This window comes from Cibotium barometz, chromosome 48 (assembly GCF_041138505.1).
Source record: "Cibotium barometz isolate CiBa-2024 chromosome 48, ASM4113850v1, whole genome shotgun sequence".
Lineage (NCBI taxonomy): Eukaryota > Viridiplantae > Streptophyta > Polypodiopsida > Cyatheales > Cibotiaceae > Cibotium > Cibotium barometz.
The window spans coordinates 27,695,050-27,701,795 of record NC_141093.1 but is presented as its reverse complement, the minus strand read 5'-3'; positions in this window follow the sequence as shown (position 1 = coordinate 27,701,795).

Below are 6,746 nucleotides of genomic sequence, written 5' to 3'. Positions count from 1 at the left end.
TGATTTTTCTTACAATCGTCATTGCCTTTGAAATATTACATCATATCACTATAACGTGAAGAGAGGGCTCCGATCCTTGGGAATTCTCCCACACGTATCGTGTTGCAGTGATTTTGGCACATTTTTCCTTGCAATTTCATTTTCTCACTAATATTTCATCAAATTACTACAACGCGGCTAGAGATGTCGGTGACATTTCTCCAACGCTTATCGCGTTATACTGATCTTGGCTAATCCTTTATTATCTTACACAGAACTTTCGTCATCCTGACATATTTCCTAGCTTCTTGTAGATGGAACCTTTTGGGATTGAGGTTGAGTCTGATGCTGGCCTTCAAGAAACCCTAGATAAAAAGTTGTTCAACTTCCTGTATAAAGCTCGACAACATCATCACCATCCTGAAATCTCATGCATGTTTAATTTCAATTTCTCCATTGAAGACATGATCGTTTCTGCTCGTTCGTATCTTGAGGAGAAAGGGCAACAATTTCAGCAGACCACTTTGAGTGGTGCAATCATGTTTGACGACATCTACTACGTGCACGTGAATGATATCGTGTCTTCAACAACCCGGAGACAAAAGTTGAATGGGGATGTTTTAAAGGTGCCAAATGAAAAGAAGAATACACACAGCAAGTGCCCCATTCACAATCGCAAGTGTCGTCTTCATTGCTTACCACTATGGATTTATCTGCTATCTGCATGTGCTGCTTGAGGATGAAGAAGTTGCAAATGAAAAAATTGAGGAGAAGCGAGAGGAACCTCCAAGAGCAGAAGATGAAGTTCAAGAGATTGCGGATGAGATAAACTTGGCTGCAGAGAGGGACTTAAGTGAGCAATTGGATATTGATGTGCTCAGAAGAGAAGACACCTTCGTGGTTACAGGTGACGAGCAGCCCTCTATGATAGAGGAAGCAGGGGACATTCCAACCCCACTACTCCCCACATTTCCTATTAGGTAACAAAGAATATTTGTTAATTATAGATATTCAAGCTCTCTTTGACATAAGGGAAGACTACTGCCTGGCCATCATTGCACAGAATCTTGAGGAAGATAAAGATTTTGTGGATCCAGATTTGGATAAGTATCTCTTATCAAATTCAAATGTCAAGGATAGTGAGTTCCATTCTGCCTGCTGCTGCTGTTGACACATTATCCATGATGTACAAGGATGCAAAAATCTATGAATCTCAGGCTATTCAGCAAATACTTAATATTTCACACATGGGAAGGGAAGGGGCGTCCTCATCGACGGTCCAAGACACTAACTCAACAATCAATATATGGACAAATGACCAAAATCAGAAGGTGTTTACTTGTTAATTACTTTTTATTGTGCTAAAATAAGTAGCTTATTCTATTTGTTGTGTTGGCTCATCTCGACAATATTGTTTTGCAGCTCGTTGTGTTTGAGGATGAGTTTTTGGGTCGCGGAGCAGGCAAACGTGTGGGAGGACTCGGAATGGATTCAGCACTCGGAGAGTACATAAACCGATTGAAGTTTCCACAATTCATTATATTCCACAAGAAATTCTCAAAAGACAATGCAGAATTTCCTTTGTTTGCAATCAAGACATTATCCAGATACCTTGGGGCATATCTCGTCAAGTGGAATGCAGACAAAGTCATGCTTTTGGAGAAGCAGTTAGCATTGCAAATCTTTGGGCAAGGCCCTGGAGTCTATGCACTAAGGAGTAAATATTACTTATCCTATACTGCTTATGGATTGGCGTGTGGGATTAAGGATCCCAATATGCTAAGTGATTATGGCAAAAGGGAGCTTCTGAGATTCACAAAACCGAGGGTTCCTCCAGTTTGCCAGCTATACAGGATGTTGCAGAGCCATCTTCAAAAAGGGCAAGGCTTCATGCACCTGAGGATGTTAGTGAGCAGGTTAAGGAGTAGTAGTATATTCCTATCTCTTGTAATAATATTCTCTCTCATGTAATGTCATGTGACAGTTTTGCATATGATCATTTCTGAATTTGAAATGTTAACCTCATGGATCTATGGGTATCCAAACCTTCCCATTTCTTTGTTTTGTTACTCGCCATTCTGCTGCATGCTTAATACTTGCATTAGATCTCCTCCATATATCTTGTTTTCTTTCTTTATTCACAAGTTTTACTGCTTGATTAATTTGGGATGCTTTGAACTGCTGCTTCTTTTTGGCTTTGTGTTACAAGCTTCCTACATGTCCACTGATGTAATTCCTCTAAACGGTTAGCTTTTTCTGCTCCTCCACCATGTCGTGTATGATTGAAATACCCAAAGCGTGCTTGATAATGTGTTTTCTCCATTCCTTGGGTTGACCATATTGATAAACTACCATACTTCTTTGCAAAACACCAAGGGGTATGATGGTATATAATATGCTTCAAGAGAATAAAAGAATACAGTAATTAGTATATTTTCTAATATACAGTATAAAACCTAGTTCAATGTATACCATGTCGTGTATGATTGAAATACCCAAAGCGTGCTTGATAATGTGTTTTCTCCATTCCTTGGGTTGACCATATTGATAAACTACCATACTTCTTTGCAAAACACCAAGGGGTATGATGGTATATAATATGCTTCAAGAGAATAAAAGAATACATTAATTAGTATATTTTCTAATATACAGTATAAAACCTAGTTCAATGTATAATCAATCTAATACCATATAGTGGGTGATGTGTTTATCTGTCCATGCATCAATCATTGATCTCTTGAACTCATCTAACACTGTTTGAAATATCTCATGGTCCTCCTTCGTCCACACTTTCTTGTCACAGAACTTAAACATAGTGTCTAGAGATTTCCACACCTTTGCTTTTCGTGTTCTTGCTTGACCATTGTCTCCATGGTCTACTACTGCATTGTGAACGCACTTCCATCTGTTGTATTTTACGATCTGCACTGATCTTCTTCTTCTACGACCTTCTGGTGTTGGTTCAAATAGAAACCTTCTTGCTTTAACACCCCCAATGGAAGGTTTCTTAGGTACATTCTTCCCATCCTTAGACCTTTTTTCATCTTGTTCAATTTTTGCATGTCCACCATGCAAACCATGTCTGATAGAACTTTCTCTAGTGCTTTGATGGATGTAACCTTTGCTGTATTGGGCTATAGAGTCCATGCAAAACATATGTATAAAAACAAGAGTTTTTCAATGATTCTGCAAAGAGCATGCATTGTACAAATGTGGACACTTGACAATGGAATATCGAGAATTGGCTTGAAGTTTGGGTCTTTCAACCAGTGCCTTCTTCCAATACCTCTTATCAAACACCTTTGTACTGCACATGCAATTTAGCAGGGACTTTTTGAATTGGCACCCTTTGACACATTGTGTATACATTTCAGAGTTTTAAGGTCACCTGCCACATGCCACGCCATATGCCACTCCACCTTATATTGTCCCATGCCTTCCACATCCAAGATTTTACCATTTCTCTGCTCACTGATGATCTCGGGTATCGATGTCTCATGAAAGACCCAATGCAGAATGTCAAAATTCTCTGATTCTACCTGTAATACACATAAGAGACATAGGAATGCAACACCCATTAGTGTTTTTTATATGTAATTCTTTTTTCACAAACATATCCAAGTCTAATAAATTTTACCTCAACCGATCCCAATGACAATATATTATTTTCATATTGAACACTAAACCATCTAGGATCATCTTTTAGAGTAGATGTATCAAGTGCCCTGTTCATCAATGTGATGGTAACCCTTTCTAACTTTCTCTCCTTCACAATTTGACACTCATCAAGCTTTAGCACAAATTTGAGGACACCATCACACACACCGAGTAACTTCAAACAACTGAACAACATATGATTGTAAGGCCTCCAAGTCGTAGAAAATATTATTGTATCTATTGTAGACCACCTCCTGTTGGTGCAGCATAGGTGTCTTCAATATGAAATGGGGTTCCTAGTGCTTGCAGTACCTCTTTGTTTACTTGTTTATGCATTTTTTTTTACCAAAGAAGGATTTGGCAATAATGATCCTTTCATAGTAGAACCCTTCATCTTTTCCTGCAAAGTCTTATAAATGGCTGAGTACCCTCTGTGTGATATACCAACCTCATCAAGTATTGCCTGGATGTCCTGTGGATTGAGCTGATTATCTTTGAAAAAGTCGTCTATTTGCTTTTCTGAGACCTTCTTATATTTCTTCTTGTTCATCAATGCTTCTGCATACTGGCAATCTAAAAGAAGACTTAAATGTGCGCTAGAAGGTTCTGTCGTTGATTCTTCATCAGGGTGCAATAATGATCTGATATCATATTGAAATGCAAAAATTTATATACATGAACATATGCAATAATGATTGCTATTCATAAAATATCACAATAGAAACAATAAACCAGTTAATAGAAAGGAGCTTACTAGATTACATGTATTCTCTTCTTGTTGATGCCACCACCTCCTAGCTTCATTTGCTCAATATCCCTTAGTTTTTTTTGTCCTTTAACGGAGACCTAATGAGGTCTACTTATGTCTTAATTCAGACATTTATTTTTCAAGCCCCTGAAATGGTTTCCTTATTGCTTAATAACTTTTGCACACAATGCTCCATGGTTTTCTTCAAATGAATGTTCTCCTTCTCAAACAAATCTCTTTCTAATTTAAGAACATTGCTTGTTGCTTCCAAATGATGTGTATATCCTAGGAGTCCATTATAGCCATCTCAAACAAAGTTAAGCAGAGATGTCGTATTCCTAAATGGGGGGTGGAGTTTCTAAAGGGGTCTTTTGGATATAACCTCCCATCAATCCATAAATCTATGTTTTTCTTCCCTTGCATCCTCAACATTTCTTTAGAAGCAGTACACAAAGTATTAGGTTTATTTCTCTTACTTAGAGGTTCATATTCATGTTCAAGCTCGATGTGCAGGTTGTAAATGTCTCTTTTCTCTGTATTTCTCCTTGCTCTTGATCCCTCTGCCATCCTCTTGATTCTCTCTGTGTTCCTCCTTGCTCTTGATTAGTAGAAAAATCTGAATGGAAAGAGAAAGGTGCCAAAATAGTAAAAAGAAGTAAAGAGTCCAACTAATTTGCAAGAAAAGCCTTGATTTTAAAGGTACCAATACCTGCAAACTTTGATATGTAATAACTTCGAAATTTGAGGTAAAGTTTCTTGTAGGGAGGGAAGTTGAAAACCTTTGAAATTTGAGGTGAAACTTCTTGCAGGAGGGAACTCGAACTATTTTTGGATGACCCTTGGTTCAAATTTCAAGAAATATTCTATTTCGGCTTGTACATAGAGATTTTGAGATATAAGCCATTAAACTTGGAGAATTGACCAATTCATTGTTCACGTAGTACATATAGTACATGAACAGATTGAAGACTTCAAGAACTGGCAATATTCTATCATTTTTATGTACATTTAAGAATAGAAATATATCTTCTATATCTCAAGAAAATGCCAAGAGAAAATACGCCAAAATCAATTTCACCTTATTTTTTAGGCTTTTTGGATTCTCTCTCTAAGCTTAGTTGGCACTTCTTAGAGGGCCCAAAGTTGAGTCCAAAATTCCCCTAATGTACTCAGCAATCTTGTCATGCCATGCTCGTGGAGCTTGCTTCAGCGCATACAAGGCCTTAAGAAGCTTACATAATACATACTCTGGGTGACCTGTATCCTCAAAACTAGGTGGCTGATCCATATACACTTCTTCTTAGAAGTCACCATGCAAGAATGCATTTTTTATATCCATCTAATGTAAAAACTAGCCTTTAGCCTATAGCCAACGCAATCACAACTCTCACAGTTGCCATCTTTGCAACCGAGGAAAACTTCTCCTCATAATTATTCCCATATGTCTGCACATATCCTTTGGTTACCAATCTAGCCTTGTACCTACTTATGCTACCATCACTACTATGTTTCACCTTATACACCCACTTACATCCAATACCTTTCTTGCCTTCATGAAATCGCAACAAATCCTAAGTCTCATTCTCATACAATGCAGCCATTTTCCTCATACACCCACACTTTCCTCATGTGGTCATCAATGAATGTTACATAATACCTATAGCCACCCATGGACGTACTTTTTGCAGTACCCCATACATTTGAATGCACAACATCAAGTACATTCTTACTCACATTTCTATCATGTGGAAATACATGCTTTGTTTGCTTTTCAAATTGACATGCTTCACATCCTTTTTGCATTAACCCTAAACTTAGGTAACCCTGTCAGAATTTCTTTAGTCTGGATAGAATTCATTCTTTGCAAATTTACATGCCCAATTGTCTTATGCCAAATGTTTGTATCTACAACAACTTCTGAACCATTTGCAAAACATTGTAGCACTCACTTCAGGCATATTTACATTCAGTGTAAACATTTTGCCCACTCTATTGTGTTTTACAATCAACTTGCGCTTATCTTTCAAGTCTTCTACATAATAACCATTAGGGTTAAACTGCACCTGCAAACCCAGCTCAATCATTTGGTCAACAAAAACCAAATTCTTTGTAATGTTCGGAACATGAAGTATATCTACAAGGTACTTCACCTTACCATCTTGCATAGACAATGGCACATCTTCAACATTGGCAATTAGATGAGCAATGTCATCCCCTTTTTCAACAAAACCTAGTCTTTGAAGACTCTTCATTTCCTTGAACCACTCACCATGACGTCATGTGGTTTGAAGCACATGAATCAACATACCATACATCAACCTTACATGCTGCCACATCATTTCCAGACATAGCAGTAACTACA